Source organism: Silene latifolia, chromosome Y, assembly GCF_048544455.1.
Source record: "Silene latifolia isolate original U9 population chromosome Y, ASM4854445v1, whole genome shotgun sequence".
Taxonomy (NCBI): Eukaryota; Viridiplantae; Streptophyta; class Magnoliopsida; order Caryophyllales; family Caryophyllaceae; genus Silene; species Silene latifolia.
The window spans coordinates 162,786,861-162,803,755 of record NC_133538.1 but is presented as its reverse complement, the minus strand read 5'-3'; the positions used below and the strand labels follow the sequence as shown (position 1 = coordinate 162,803,755).

Sequence of the window (16,895 nt, the reverse complement as noted above, 5' to 3'; positions counted from 1 at the left end):
TTTGACAATATCGATATTGAAATTGAGATGGAAATCTGGTTACTATGGAGTATTATATTATGAGACGGAGTAATGAGTAGGACGGAGTAATGAGAGAGATGGGGTAGAGAGTTGAGATTGAATTAATTATTGGGACGAGAGTGACTATTATAAGGTTGGCCTGTTTGTGGCACTGGCGTGGCCTGGCTAAGTCGCGAGTTTGGGCCGTATCTATAAATTGTTTTGACGCTAGTTTGGTTTATTTAAAATATAATTAAATTAATTTCCGTCTCATATTTTATATAACGATAATTCGTTAATATCGTCCTTTCACATAATTATTTTAGGTGACTCATATGTGGTTGAAGATGAAGAGTAATTTTGGGTTTTAGAAGCTTTCTCAAGTTTATTACTTGTCTCTTTGCTAGCGTAAGGTAACTATTCCGAGTTACTCGACGAATTAATGTCACATTAGTAGTTAATGTTGTGCTTGTTGTTTGTTAAGTGTTTAGGCTCAAGGTAAATTTTATAGCAATAATTGCCATGTTTTGTTGATTGTGCCGAAAACCGAGCCTTTGTCCCTTTGACTGATGCGATGTCAGTCAATTGAGTGATTGGTCAGCCGCAATTTAACCGTACCTGTCGCAGGGCTGGGGTTGCGGGTAAAAATTCGGTTGAATGAATTAGATAGTCGGCCTTTTTCTTGTTTTAGGCCATTCATTATATTTTTATCTCACATGTGTAATTAGTTGATTTAATTAGCTTCTTATATTGTAAAAACGGCCCTAGTTTCCCCGAAGCCTTTAATTTGGTTAATATTGTTAGAATTGGAAATTAGTATTGAATTCTTATTGAGGAACTGTTGGGATTGTATGCTGTAAATAGACATTTATATAGCTTTCACATGATAGAATGTTAGAATTTATGTTGGTAAGTAGGACTTTTTGCCCTCTTAAGGTTAAGTGGGTGTCTTACTTGACTTATGTGGTGAGTTTTGGGTGGTGTGGGCTAAAATATTCAAGCTGGGACTAGCTGTGACTAGGTCCTAGGTGAGTATTTCGGCCTTCATCATAGATAGGTCTTTATAGTCTCTGACGAGTATATGTTCACTGCTTGATAGCCTTTGTGTTCCTGACTAGTGGATGTTTATCCAAGTTGGGGCATGACCTCAGGTACTTATTTTGATAGTATGGGGTCAGCTTAAGTACTAGCCAACCCTTCGGTGGTGTCCTTAGGGTACTCACTTCACTTTGTTTTAAAAAAAGTTGTGAGTCTTGGGTGCGGTGGTGTGTATCCGCATGTCTAGGTCTCAAGAGATTTTAGGCTAGGGTTGTGTTGTCTCTTGGCCATGTTTTCTTAATAGTAACCGCTGAGCCAAGATAACGGTTCGATTACCTTCCCTACCTCGTGGTATAGACTTGAGTTACAAAGTGACTATTGACGGGACTAAGAACTTATGCCTGTCTTTGATATATTGCCCTTTCTTGTATGGTGATTCTATGAATCATAGAAGGTGAGATGCAAGCCGGCTATGGTTGATAGAGTTTGGATTCCTGGATGTTATGTGATTCACATGATAGTGTAGTATGAGTCGGTCTAGTATTCGCATGCTAGGACTATGTGTTGTTATATTGTTGTTCACATGATAAGCACGATTGTCTAGCATCTATATGCTAAGGCTATGTGTTATTCATATTCATATTCTTATGTTTACATGTTACATTAATTATGACATTTCGTGGCTGGGAGAACTCGGAGTTACTCCCCACTGACTGTGGCTTTCGTATTTGTATAAAATGCGAATGACAGGTAGGTGATGCATATATGGGGTACATGGACGAGCTAGCGAGCAAAGTAACCTTGGGACCTAGATTGGTTTTATTTTATTGTAACCCTTAAACCCTTTTTATGTCACATACATTTTAGGGACATATGTCTCCCTTTCTCATATTTGGTTTGTATCATTATATCCCCGTGTCTTTAGCGTGGTTATGTAAATTAGTTTATTAGCTTTTGCAGGTATTGGCACTCTTAAATTTGGAGATGTTTGTGAATGGTTTAGGAAAAGTTTTAAAAATTACAGGTTTTTACTATAATGAACCTATTACAAACATATCCATGCATCTAGAATTACGTGTTTACTTTTCCGCAATATGTGAGGGTGTCACAGGAATGCTACCAAGGATCCCTCGAATTAAACCCTAAGTCCTTTCCCTTGCTTCTCATTCGAAGGCGGCAAGACAAAAAGACACCCTAGAGGGGCCGAGTGAACCCTTTTTTGGAGGGCCGGGTATCCTAAAACGGGACGGGAAAGGTTTTAGGGTTTGATTCGGCGGACCGCTACCGCGGATCCCCCTAATCAAACCCTAAACCCTTTCCCTTGCTTCTCATTTGAAGGCGGCAAGACAAAAATACACCTTAAAGGGGCCGAGTGAACCCTTTTTGGGGGGCCGACTTTTTGCGGGGACTGGGTATCCTAAAATGGGACGGTAAAGGGCTTAGGGTTTGATTAGGCGGACCGCTACCGCGGATCCACCTAATCAAACCCTAAACCCTTTCCCTTGCTTCTCATTCGAAGGCGGAAAGACAAAAAGACACCCAAGAGGGGCCGAGTGAACCCTTTTTTGGGGGACCGGGTATCCTAAAACGGGACGGGAAAGGGTTTGATTAGGATCCCCCTAATCACACCCTAAACCCTTTCCCTTGCGTCTCATTTGAAGGCGGCAAGACAAAAAGACACTCTAGAGGGGCCGAGTGAACCCTTTTTTGGGGGACCGGGTATCCTAAAACGGGACGGGAAAGGGTTTAGGGTCTGATTAGGATCCCCCTAATCAAACCCTAAACCGTTTCCCTTGCTTCTCATTTGAAGGATGCAAGACAAAAATACACCCTCGAGGGGCCGAGTGAGCCCTTTTTTGGGGGGCCGGGTATCCTAAAACGGGACGGGAAAAGGTTTAGGGTTTGATTAGGCGGGCCGCTACCGCGGATCCCCCTAATCAAACCCTAAACCCTTTCCCTTGCTTCTCATTCGAAGGCGGCAAGACAAAAAGACACCCTAGAGGGGTCGAGTGAACCCTTTTTGGGGGGACCAGGTATCCGAAAATGGGACGGGAAAGGGTTTAGGGTTTGATTAGGATCCCCCTAATCAAACCCTAAACCCTTTCCATTGCTTCTCATTCGAAGGCGGAAAGACAAAAAGACACCCTAGAGAGGCCGAGTAAACCCTTTTTGGGGGGGTGGGGTATCCTAAAACGGGACGGGAAAGGGTTTGATTAGGATCCCCCTAATAAAACCCTAAACCCTTTACCTTGCTTTTCATTTGAAGGCGGCAAGACAAAAAGACACCCTAGAGGGGCCGAGTGAACCCTCTTTTGGGGGGCCGGGTATCCTAAAACGGGACGGGAAAGGGTTTAGGGTTTGATTAGGCGGACCGCTACCACGGATCCCCCTAATCAAACCCTAAACCCTTTCCCTTACTTCTCATTCGAAAGCGGCAAGACAAAAAGACACCCTAGAGGGGCCGAGTGAACCCTTTTTGGGGGGACCGAGTATCCTAAACGGGACGGGAGAGGGTTTGATGAGGCAGACTGCTACCGGGGATCCCCCTAATCAAACCCTAAACCCTTTCCCTTGCTTCTCATTCGAAGGCGGCAAGACAAAAAGACACCCTAGAGGGGCCGAGTGAACCCTTTTTGGGGGGACCAGGTATCCGAAAACGGGGCGGGAAAGTATTTAGGGTTTGATTAGGATCCCCCTAATCAAACCCTAAACCCTTTCCCTTGCTTCTCATTTGAAGGCGGCAGGACAAAAAGACACCCTAGAGGGGCCGAGTGAACCCTTTTTTGAGGGGCCGGGTATCCTAAAACGGGACGGGAAAGGGTTTAGGGTTTTATTAGGCGGACCGCTACCGCGGATCCCCCTAATCAAACCCTAAAACCTTTCCCTTGCTTCTCATTCGAAGGCAGCAAGACAAAAAGACACCCTAGAGGGGCCGAGTGAACCCTTTTGGGGGACCAGGTATCCAGCAGTACGGGAAAGGGTTTAGGGTTTGATTAGGATCCCCCTAATCAAACCCTAATCCCTTTCCCTTGCTTCTCATTAGAAGGCGGTAAGACAAAAAGACACCCTAGAGGGGCCGAGTGAACCCTTTTTTGGGGGGCCGGGTATCTTAAAACGGGACGGGAAAGGGTTTAGGGTTTGATTAGGCGGACCGCTACCGCGGATCCCCCTAATCAAACCCGAAACCGTTTCCCTTGCTTCTCATTTGAAGGCGGCAAGACAAAAATACACGCTAGAGGGGCCGAGTGAGCCCTTTTTTGGGGAGCCGGGTATCCAAAAACGGGACGGGAAAGGGTTTAGGGTTTGATTAGGCGGGCCGCTACCGCGGATCCCCCTAATCAAACCCTAAACCTTTTCCCTTGCTTCTCATTCGAAGGCGGCAAGACAAAAAGACACCCTAGACGGGCCGAGTGAACCCTTTTTGGGTGTACCAGGTATCCGAAAATGGGACGGGAAAGGGTTTAGGGTTTGATTAGGATCCCCCTAATCAAACCCTAAACCCTTTCCCTTGCTTCTCATTTGAAGGCGGCAAGACAAAAAGACACCCTAGAGGGGCCGAGTGAACCCTTTTTTGGGGGGCCGGGTATCCTAAAACGGCACGGGAAAGGGTTTAGGGTTTGATTAGGATCCCCCTAATCAAACACTAAAACCTTTCGTTTGCTTCTCATTCGAAGGCGGTAAGACAAAAAGACACCCTAGAGGGGCCGAGTGAACCGTTTTTTGGGGGGCCGGGTATCTTAAAACGAGACGGAAAAGGGTTTAGGGTTTGATTAGGCGGACCGCTACCGTGGATCCCCCTAATCAAACCCTAAACCGTTTCCCTTGCTTCTCATTTGAAGGCGGCAAGACAAAAATACACCCTAGAGGGGCTGGGTGAGCCCTTTTTTGGGGGGCCGGGTATCCTAAAACGGGACGGGAAAGGGTTTAGGGTTTGATTAGGCGGGCCGCTACCGCGGATGCCCCTAATCAAACCCTAAACCCTTTCCCCTGCTTATCATTCGAAGGCGGCAAGACAAAAAGACACCCTAGAGGGGCCGAGTGAACCGTTTTTGGGGGGACCAGGTATCCGAAAACGGGACGGGAAAGGGTTTAGGGTTTGATTAGGATCCCCCTAATCAAACCCTAAACCCTTTCCCTTGCTTCTCATTTGAAGGCGGCAAGACAAAAAGATACCCTAGAGGGGCCGAGTGAACCATTTATTGGGGGGCCGGGTATCCTAAAACGGGACGGGAAAGGGTTTAAGGTTTAGTTAGGCGGACCGCTACCGCGGATCACCCTAATCAAACCCTAAACCCTTTTCCTTGCTTCTCATTTGAAGGCGGCATGACAAAAATACAACCTAGAGAGGCCGAGTGAACCCTTTTCTGGGGGACCGGCTTTTTGGGGGGAACGGGTATCCTAAAACGGGACGGGAAAGGGCTTAGGGTTTGATTAGGCGGACCGCTACCGTGGATCCACCTAATCAAACCTTAAACCCTTTCCCTTGCTTCTCATTCGAAGGCGGAAAGACAAAAAGACACCCAAGAGGGGCCGAGTGAACCCTTTTTTGGGGGACCGGGTATCCTAAAACGGGACGGGAAAGGGTTTGATTAGGATCCCCCTAATCAAACCCTAAACCCTTTCCCTTGCTTCTCATTTGAAGGCGGCAAGACAAAAAGACACTCTAGAGCGGCCGAGTGAACCCTTTTTGGGGGGACCGGGTATTCTAAAACGGGACGGGAAAGGGTTTAGGGTCTGATTAGGATCCCCCTAATCAAACCCTAAACCCTTTCCCTTGCTTCTCATTTGAAGGCGGAAAGACAAAAAGACACCCTAGAGGGGCCGAGTGAACCCTTTTTTGGGGGGCCGCGTATCCTAAAATGGGACAGAAAAGGGTTTAGGGTTTCATTAGGCGGACCGCTACCACGGATCCCCCTAATCAAATCCTAAACCCTTTCCCTTGCTTCTCATTCGAAGGCGGCAAGACAAAAAGACACCCTAGAGGGGCCGAGTGAACCCTTTTTTTGGGGGCCGGGTATCTTAAAACGGGACGGGAAAGGGTTTAGGGTTTGATTAGGCGGTCCGCTAATGCGGATCCCCCTAATCAAACCTTAAACTCTTTCCCTTGCTTCTCATTTGAAGGCGGCAAGACAAAAATACACCCTAGAGGGGCCGAGTGAGACCTTTTTGGGGGGGCCGGGTATCCTAAAACGGGACGGGAAATGGTTTAGGGTTTGATTAGGCGGAACTCTACCGCAGATCCCCCTAATCAAACCCTAAACCCTTTCCCTTGCTTCTCATTCGAAGGCGGCAAGACAAAAAGACACCCTAGAGGGGTCGAGTGAAACCTTTTTGGGGGGACCGGGTATCCTAAAACGGGACGGGAAAGGCTTTAGGGTATGATTAGGATCCCCCTTTCTCAAACCCTAAACCCTTTCCCTTGCTTCTCATTTGAAGGCGGCAAGACAAAAAGACACCCTAGAGGGGCCGAGTGAACACTTTTTTGGGGGGCCGGGTATCCTAAAACGGGACAGAAAAGGGTTTAGAGTTTGATTAGGCGGACCGCTACCACGGATCCCCCTAATCAAACCCTAAACCCTTTCCCTTGCTTCTCATTCGAAGGCGGCAAGACAAAAAGACACCCTAGAGGGGCCGAGAGAACCCTTTTTGGGGGGACCGAGTATCCTAAACGGGACAGGAAAGGGTTTATGGTTTGATTAGGCGGACTGCTACCGTGGATCCCCCTAATCAAACCCTAAACCCTTTCCCTTGCTTCTCATTCGAAGGCGGCAAGAAAAAAAGCCACCCTAAAGGTGCGGAGTGAACCCTTTTTTGGGGGGCCGGGTATCTTAAAACGGGACGGGAAAGGGTTTAGGGTTTGATTAGGCGGACCGCTACCGCGGATCCCTCTAATCAAACCCTAAACTCTTTCCCTTGCTTCTCATTCGAAGGCGGCAAGACAAAAAGACACCCTAGAGGGGCCGAGTGAACCCTATTTGGGGGGGACCGGGTATCCTAAAACCGGACTGGAAAGGGTTTAGGGTTTGATTAGGCGGACTGCTACCGCGGATCCCCCTAATCAAACCTTAAACCCTTTCCCTTGCTTCTCATTCGAAGGCGGCAAGACAAAAAGACACCCTAGAGAGGCCGAGTGAACCCTTTTTTTAGGGAGCCGGGTATCCTAACACGGGACGGAAAAGGGTTTAGGGTTTAATTAGGCAGACCGCTACCGCGGATCCCCCTAATCAAACCCTAAACCCTTCCCTTGCTTCTCATTTGAAGACGGCAAGATAAAAATACACACTAGAGCGGCCGAGTGAGCCCTTTTTGGGGGGGCCGGGTATCCTAAAACGGGACGAGAAAGGGTTTAGGGTTTGATTAGGCGGAATGCTACCAAGGATCCCTCGAATTAAACCCTAAGCCCTTTCCCTTGCTTCTCATTCGAAGGCGGCAAGACAAAAAGACACCCTAGAGGGGCCGAGTGAACCCTTTTTTGGGGGGCCGCGTATCCTAAAACGGGACAGAAAAGGGTTTAGGGTTTCATTAGGCGGACCGCTACCACGGATCCCCCTAATCAAATCCTAAACCCTTTCCCTTGCTTCTCATTTGAAGGCAGCAAGACAAAAAGACACCCTAGAGGGGCCGAGTGAACCCTTTTTTTGGGGGCCGGGTATCTTAAAACGGGACGGGAAAGGGTTTAGGGTTTGATTAGGCGGTCCGCTAATGCGGATCCCCCTAATCAAACCCTAAACTCTTTCCCTTGCTTCTCATTTGAAGGCGGCAAGACAAAAATACACCCTAGAGGGGCCGAGTGAGACCTTTTTTGGGGGGCCGGGTATCTTAAAACGGGACGGGAAAGGGTTTAGGTTTTGATTAGGCGGACCGCTACCGCGGATCCCCCTAATCAAACCCGAAACCGTTTCCCTTGCTTCTCATTTGAAGGCGGCAAGACAAAAATACACGCTAGAGGGGCCGAGTGAGCCATTTTTTGGGGAGCCGGGTATCCAAAAACGGGACGGGAAAGGGTTTAGGGTTTGATTAGGCGGGCCGCTACCGCGGATCCCCCTAATCAAACCCTAAACCTTTTCCCTTGCTTCTCATTCGAAGGCGGCAAGACAAAAAGACACCCTAGACGGGCCGAGTGAACCCTTTTTGGGTGTACCAGGTATCCGAAAATGGGACGGGAAAGGGTTTAGGGTTTGATTAGGATCCCCTTAATCAAACCCTAAACCCTTTCCCTTGCTTCTCATTTGAAGGCGGCAAGACAAAAAGACACCCTAGAGGGGCCGAGTGAACCCTTTTTTGGGGGGCCGGGTATCCTAAAACGGCACGGGAAAGGGTTTAGGGTTTGATTAGGATCCCCCTAATCAAACACTAAAACCTTTCGTTTGCTTCTCATTCGAAGGCGGTAAGACAAAAAGACACCCTAGAGGGGCCGAGTGAACCCTTTTTTGGGGGGCCGGGTATCTTAAAACGAGACGGAAAAGGGTTTAGGGTTTGATTAGGCGGACCGCTACCGCGGATCCCCCTAATCAAACCCTAAACCGTTTCCCTTGCTTCTCATTTGAAGGCGGTAAGACAAAAATACACCCTAGAGGGGCTGAGTGAGCCCTTTTTGGGGGCGGGTATCCTAAAACGGGACGGGAAAGGGTTTAGGGTTTGATTAGGCGGGCAGCTACCGCGGATCCCCTAATCAAACCCTAAACCCTTTCCCCGCTTATCATTCGAAGGCGGCAAGACAAAAAGACACCCTAGAGGGGCCGAGTGAACCGTTTTGGGGGACCAGGTATCCAAAACGGGACGGGAAAGGGTTTAGGGTTTGATTAGGATCCCCCTAATCAAACCCTAAACCCTTTCCTTGCTTCTCATTTGAAGGCGGCAAGACAAAAAGACACCCTAGAGGGGCCGAGTGAACCATTTATTGGGGGGCGGGTATCCTAAAAACGGGACGGGAAACGGTTTAAGGTTTAGTTAGGCGGACCGCTACCGCGGATCCCCCTAATCAAACCCTAAACCCTTTTCCTTGCTTCTCATTTGAAGGCGGCATGACAAAAATACAACCTAGAGAGGCCGAGTGAACCCTTTTTTGGAGGGCCGGCTTTTTGGGGGGAACGGGTATCCTAAAACGGGACGGGAAAGGGCTTAGGGTTTGATTAGGCGGACCGCTACCGTGGATCCACCTAATCAAACCTTAAACCCTTTCCCTTGCTTCTCATTCGAAGGCGGAAAGACAAAAAGACACCCAAGAGGGGCCGAGTGAACCCTCTTTTGGGGGACCGGGTATCCTAAAACGGGACGGGAAAGGGTTTGATTAGGATCCCCTAATCAAACCCTAAACCCTTTCCCTTGCTTCTCATTTGAAGGCGGCAAGACAAAAAGACACTCTAGAGCGGCCGAGTGAACCCTTTTTGGGGGGACCGGGTATTCTAAAACGGGACGGGAAAGGGTTTAGGGTCTGATTAGGATCCGCCTAATCAAACCCTAAACCCTTTCCCTTGCTTCTCATTTGAAGGCGGAAAGACAAAAAGACACCCTAGAGGGGCCGAGTGAACCCTTTTTTGGGGGGCCGCGTATCTTAAAATGGGACAGAAAAGGGTTTAGGGTTTCATTAGGCGGACCGCTACCACGGATCCCCCTAATCAAATCCTAAACCCTTTCCCTTGCTTCTCATTCGAAGGCGGCAAGACAAAAAGACACCCTAAAGGGGCCGAGTGAACCCTTTTTTTGGGGGCCGGGTATCTTAAAACGGGACGGGAAAGGGTTTAGGGTTTGATTAGGCGGTCCGCTAATGCGGATCCCCCTAATCAAACCTTAAACTCTTTCCCTTGCTTCTCATTTGAAGGCGGCAAGACAAAAATACACCCTAGAGGGGCCGAGTGAGCCCTTTTTTGGGGGGCCGGGTATCCTAAAACGGGACGGGAAAGGGTTTAGGGTTTGATTAGGCGGGCCGCTACCGCGGATCCCCCTAATCAAACCCTAAACCCTTTCCCCTGCTTATCATTCGAAGGCGGCAAGACAAAAAGACACCCTAGAGGGGCCGAGTGAACCGTTTTTGGGGGGACCAGGTATCCGAAAACGGGACGGGAAAGGGTTTAGGGTTTGATTAGGATCCCCCTAATCAAACCCTAAACCCTTTCCCTTGCTTCTCATTTGAAGGCGGCAAGACAAAAAGATACCCTAGAGGGGCCGAGTGAACCATTTATTGGGGGGCCGGGTATCCTAAAACGGGACGGGAAACGGTTTAAGGTTTAGTTAGGCGGACCGCTACCGCGGATCCCCCTAATCAAACCCTAAACCCTTTTCCTTGCTTCTCATTTGAAGGCGGCATGACAAAAATACAACCTAGAGAGGCCGAGTGAACCCTTTTTTGGAGGGCCGGCTTTTTGGGGGGAACGGGTATCCTAAAACGGGACGGGAAAGGGCTTAGGGTTTGATTAGGCGGACCGCTACCGTGGATCCACCTAATCAAACCTTAAACCCTTTCCCTTGCTTCTCATTCGAAGGCGGAAAGACAAAAAGACACCCAAGAGGGGCCGAGTGAACCCTCTTTTGGGGGACCGGGTATCCTAAAACGGGACGGGAAAGGGTTTGATTAGGATCCCCCTAATCAAACCCTAAACCCTTTCCCTTGCTTCTCATTTGAAGGCGGCAAGACAAAAAGACACTCTAGAGCGGCCGAGTGAACCCTTTTTGGGGGGACCGGGTATTCTAAAACGGGACGGGAAAGGGTTTAGGGTCTGATTAGGATCCGCCTAATCAAACCCTAAACCCTTTCCCTTGCTTCTCATTTGAAGGCGGAAAGACAAAAAGACACCCTAGAGGGGCCGAGTGAACCCTTTTTTGGGGGGCCGCGTATCTTAAAATGGGACAGAAAAGGGTTTAGGGTTTCATTAGGCGGACCGCTACCACGGATCCCCCTAATCAAATCCTAAACCCTTTCCCTTGCTTCTCATTCGAAGGCGGCAAGACAAAAAGACACCCTAAAGGGGCCGAGTGAACCCTTTTTTTGGGGGCCGGGTATCTTAAAACGGGACGGGAAAGGGTTTAGGGTTTGATTAGGCGGTCCGCTAATGCGGATCCCCCTAATCAAACCTTAAACTCTTTCCCTTGCTTCTCATTTGAAGGCGGCAAGACAAAAATACACCCTAGAGGGGCCGAGTGAGACCTTTTTGGGGGGGCCGGGTATCCTAAAACGGGACGGGAAATGATTTAGGGTTTGATTAGGTGGAACTCTACCGCGGATCCCCTAATCAAACCCTAAACCCTTTCCCTTGCTTCTCATTCGAAGGCGGCATGACAAAAAGACACCCTAGAGGGGTCGAGTGAAACCTTTTTGGGGGGACCGGGTATCCTAAAACGGGACGGGAAAGGCTTTAGGGTCTGATTAGGATCCCCCTTTCTCAAACCCTAAACCCTTTCCCTTGCTTCTCATTTGAAGGCGGCAAGACAAAAAGACACCCTAGAGGGGCCGAGTGAACACTTTTTTGGGGGGCCGGGTATCCTAAAACGGGACAGAAAAGGGTTTAGAGTTTGATTAGGCGGACCGCTACCACGGATCCCCCTAATCAAACCCTAAACCCTTTCCCTTGCTTCTCATTCGAAGGCGGCAAGACAAATAGACACCCTAGAGGGGCCGAGAGAACCCTTTTTGGGGGGACCGAGTATCCTAAACGGGACAGGAAAGGGTTTATGGTTTGATTAGGCGGACTGCTACCGTGGATCCCCTAATCAAACCCTAAACCCTTTCCTTGCTTCTCATTCGAAGGCGGCAAGACAAAAAGACACCCTAGAGGTGCCGAGTGAACCCTTTTTGGGGGCGGGTATCTTAAACGGGACGGGAAAGGGTTTAGGGTTTGATTAGGCGGACCGCTACCGCGGATCCCTCTAATCAAACCCTAAACTCTTTCCCTTGCTTCTCATTCGAAGGCGGCAAGACAAAAAGACACCCTAGAGGGGCCGAGTGAACCCTATTTGGGGGGGACCGGGTATCCTAAAACCGGACGGAAAAGGGTTTAGGGTTTAATTAGGCAGACCGCTACCGCGGATCCCCCTAATCAAACCCTAAACCCTTCCCTTGCTTCTCATTTGAAGACGGCAAGATAAAAATACACCCTAGAGCGGCCGAGTGAGCCCTTTTTTGGGGGGCCGGGTATCCTAAAACGGGACGAGAAAGGGTTTAGGGTTTGATTAGGCGGAATGCTACCAAGGATCCCTCGAATTAAACCCTAAGCCCTTTCCCTTGCTTCTCATTCGAAGGCGGCAAGACAAAAAGACACCCTAGAGGGGCCGAGTGAACCCTTTTTTGGGGGGCCGCGTATCCTAAAACGGGACAGAAAAGGGTTTAGGGTTTCATTTGGCGGACCGCTACCCCGGATCCCCCTAATCAAATCCTAAACCCTTTCCCTTGCTTCTCATTTGAAGGCGGCAAGACAAAAAGACACCCTAGAGGGGCCGAGTGAACCCTTTTTTTGGGGGCCGGGTATCTTAAAACGGGACGGGAAAGGGTTTAGGGTTTGATTAGGCGGTCCGCTAATGCGGATCCCCCTAATCAAACCCTAAACTCTTTCCCTTGCTTCTCATTTGAAGGCGACAAGACAAAAATACACCCTAGAGGGGCCGAGTGAGACCTTTTTTGGGGGGCCGGGTATCCTAAAACGGGACGGGAAATGGTTTAGGGTTTGATTAGGCGGAACGCTACCGCGGATCCCCCTAATCAAACCCTAAACCCTTTCCCTTGCTTCTCATTCGAAGGCGGCAAGACAAAAAGACACCCTAGAAGGGTCGAGTGAAACCTTTTTGGGGGGACCGGGTATCCTAAAACGGGACGGGAAAGGCTTTAGGGTCTGATTAGGATCCCCCTTTCTCAAACCCTAAACCCTTTCCCTTGCTTCTCATTTGAAGGCGGCAAGACAAAAAGACACCCTAGAGGGGCCGAGTGAACACTTTTTTGGGGGGGCGGGTATCCTAAAACGGGACAGAAAAGGGTTTAGAGTTTGATTAGGCGGACCGCTACCACGGATCCCCCTAATCAAACCCTAAACCCTTTCCCTTGCTTCTCATTCGAAGGCGGCAAGACAAAAAAACACCCTAGAGGGGCCGAGAGAACCCTTTTTGGGGGGACCGAGTATCCTAAATGGGACAGGAAAGGGTTTATGGTTTGATTAGGCGGACTGCTACCGTGGATCCCCCTAATCAAACCCTAAACCCTTTCCCTTGCTTCTCATTCGAAGGCGGCAAGAAAAAAAGCCACCCTTGAGGTGCGGAGTGAACCCTTTTTTGGGGGGCCGGGTATCTTAAAACGGGACTGGAAAGGGATTAGGGTTTGATTAGGCGGACTGCTACCGCGGATCCCCCTAATCAAAGCTTAAACCCTTTCCCTTGCTTCTCATTCGAAGGCGGCAAGACAAAAAGACACCCTAGAGAGGCCGAGTGAACCCTTTTTTTAGGGAGCCGGGTATCCTAACACGGGACGGAAAAGGGTTTAGGGTTTGATTAGGGGAATCCGCGGTACCTAATCAAACCCTAAACCCTTCCCTTGCTTCTCATTTGAAGACGGCAAGATAAAAATACACCCTAGAGCGGCCGAGTGAGCCCTTTTTTGGGGGGCCGGGTATCCTAAAACGGGACGAGAAAGGGTTTAGGGTTTGATTAGGCGGAATGCTACCAAGGATCCCTCGAATTAAACCCTAAGCCCTTTCCCTTGCTTCTCATTCGAAGGCGGCAAGACAAAAAGACACCCTAGAGGGGCCGAGTGAACCCTTTTTGGGGGGCCGGGTATCCTAAAACGGGACGGGAAAAGGTTTAGGGTTTGATTAGGCGGACCGCTACCGCGGATCCCCCTAATCAAACCCTAAACCCTTTCCCCTTCCCTTGCTTCTCATTTGAAGACGGCAAGATAAAAATACACCCTAGAGCGGCTGAGTGAGCCCTTTTTTGGGGGGGCCGGGTATCCTAAAACGGGACGAGAAATGGTTTAGGGTTTGATTAGGCGGAATGCTACCAAGGATCCCTCGAATTAAACCCTAAGCCCTTTCCCTTGCTTCTCATTCGAAGGCGGCAAGACAAAAAGACACCCTAGAGGGGCCGAGTGAACCCTTCTTGGGGGGCCGGGTATCCTAAAACGGGACGGGAAAAGGTTTAGGGTTTGATTAGGCGGACCGCTACCGCGGATCCCCCTAATCAAACCCTAAACCCTTTCCCTTGCTACTAATTCGAAGGAGGCAAGACAAAAAGACACCCTAGAGTGGTCGAGTGAACCCTTTTTTGGGGGGCCGGGTATCCTAAAACGGGACGGGAAAGGGTTTAGGGTTTGATTAGGCGGGCTGCTACCACGGATCCCCCTAATCAAACCCTAATCGCTTTCCCTTGCTTCTCATTCGAAGGCGGCAAGATAAAAAGACACCCTAGAGGGGCCGAGTGAACCCTTTTTGGGGGGGACCGGGTATCCTAAAACGGGACTGGAAAGGGTTTAGGGTTTGATTAGGCGGACTGCTAACGCGGATCCCCCTAATCAAACCTTAAACCCTTTCCCTTACTTCTCATTCGAAGGCGGCAAGACAAAAAGACACCCTAGAGAGGCCGATTGAACCCTTTTTTTGGGGGGCCGGGTATCCTAACACGGGACGGAAAAGGGTTAAGGGTTTGATTACGCAGACCGCTACCGCGGATCCCCCTAATCAAACCCTAAACCCTTTCTCTTGCTTCTCATTTGAAGACGGCAAGATAAAAATACACCCTAGAGCGGCCGAGTGAGCCCTTTTTTGGGGGGCCGGGTATCCTAAAACGGGACGAGAAAGGGTTTAGGGTTTGATTAGGCGGAATGCTACCAAGGATCCCTCGAATTAAACCCTAAGCCCTTTCCCTTGCTTCTCATTCGAAGGCGGCAAGACAAAAAGACACCCTAGAGGGGCCGAGTGAACCCTTTTTGGGGGGCCGGGTATCCTAAAACGGGACGGGAAAAGGTTTAGGGTTTGATTAGGCGGACCGCTACCGCGGATCCCCCTAATCAAACCCTAAACCCTTTCCCTTGCTACTAATTCGAAGGAGGCAAGACAAAAAGACACCCTAGAGGGGTCGGGTGAACCCTTTTTTGGGGGGCCGGGTATCCTAAAACGGGACGGGAAAGGGTTTAGGGTTTGATTAGGCGGGCTGCTACCACGGATCCCCCTAATCAAACCCTAATCGCTTTCCCTTGCTTCTCATTCGAAGGCGGCAAGATAAAAAGACACCCTAGAGGGGCCGAGTGAACCCTTTTTGGGGGGGACCGGGTATCCTAAAACGGGACTGGAAAGGGTTTAGGGTTTGATTAGGCGGACTGCTAACGCGGATCCCCCTAATCAAACCTTAAACCCTTTCCCTTGCTTCTCATTCGAAGGCGGCAAGACAAAAAGACACCCTAGAGAGGCCGACTGAACCCTTTTTTTGGGGGGCCGGGTATCCTAACACGGGACGGAAAAGGGTTAAGGGTTTGATTAGGCAGACCGCTACCGCGGATCCCCCTAATCAAACCCGAAACCCTTTCTCTTGCTTCTCATTTGAAGACGGCAAGATAAAAATACACCCAAGAGCGGCCGAGTGAACCCTTTTTTGGAGGGCTGGGTATCCTAAAACGGGACGGGAAAGGTTTTAGGGTTTGATTCGGCGGACCGCTACCGCGGATCCCCCTAATCAAACCCTAAACCCTTTTCCTTGCTTCTCATTTGAAGGCGGCATGACAAAAATACAACCTAGAGAGGCCGAGTGAACCCTTTTTTGGGGGGCCGGCTTTTTGGGGGGAACGGGTATCCTAAAACGGGACGGGAAAGGGCTTAGGGTTTGATTAGGCGGACCGCTACCGTGGATCCACCTAATCAAACCTTAAACCCTTTCCCTTGCTTCTAATTCAAAGGCGGAAAGACAAAAAGACACCCAAGAGGGGCCGAGTGAACCCTCTTTTGGGGGACCGGGTATCCTAAAACGGGACGGGAAAGGGTTTGAGTAGGATCCCCCTAATCAAACCCTAAACCCTTTCCCTTGCTTCTCATTTGAAGGCGGCAAGACAAAAAGACACTCTAGAGCGGCCGAGTGAACCCTTTTTGGGGGGACCGGGTATTCTAAAACGGGACGGGAAAGGGTTTATGGTCTGATTAGGATCCCCCTAATCAAACCCTAAACCCTTTCCCTTGCTTCTCATTTGAAGGCGGAAAGACAAAAAGACACCCTAGAGGGGCCGAGTGAACCCTTTTTTGGGGGACCGCGTATCCTAAAACGGGACAGAAAAGGGTTTAGGGTTTCATTAGGCGGACCGCTACCACGGATCCCCCTAATCAAATCCTAAACCCTTTCCCTTGCTTCTCATTCGAAGGCGGCAAGACAAAAAGACACCCTAGAGGGGCCGAGTGAACCCTTTTTTGGGGGCCGGGTATCTTAAAACGGGACGGGAAAGGGTTTAGGTTTTGATTAGGCGGTCCGCTAATGCGGATCCCCCTAATCAAACCCTAAACTCTTTCCCTTGCTTCTCATTTGAAGGCGGCAAGACAAAAATACACCCTAGAGGGGCCGAGTGAGACCTTTTTTGGGGGGCCGGGTATCCTAAAACGGGGCGAGAAATGGTTTAGGGTTTGATTAGGCGGAACGCTACCGCGGATCCCCCTAATCAAACCCTAAACCCTTTCCCTTGCTTCTCATTCGAAGGCGGCAAGACAAAAAGACACCCTAGAGGGGTCGAGTGAAACCTTTTTGGGGGGACCGGGTATCCTAAAACGGGACGGGAAAGGCTTTAGGGTCTGATTAGGATCCCCCTTTCTCAAACCCTAAACCCTTTCCCTTGCTTCTCATTTGAAGGCGGCAAGACAAAAAGACACCCTAGAGGGCCCGAGTGAACCCTTTTTTGGGGGACC

General features: G+C 49.6%; 1 long non-coding RNA gene across 1 annotated transcript; it reads left to right on the top strand.

Annotated features, from left to right (window-relative positions):
* Nucleotides 1-325: 325 nt before the first annotated feature.
* Nucleotides 326-2,023, top strand: LOC141633541 (uncharacterized). Its single transcript, XR_012538343.1, has 2 exons — nucleotides 326-413; nucleotides 1,789-2,023. It is a non-coding gene; the product is annotated as an uncharacterized LOC141633541 (long non-coding RNA).
* Nucleotides 2,024-16,895: the final 14,872 nt, after the last annotated feature.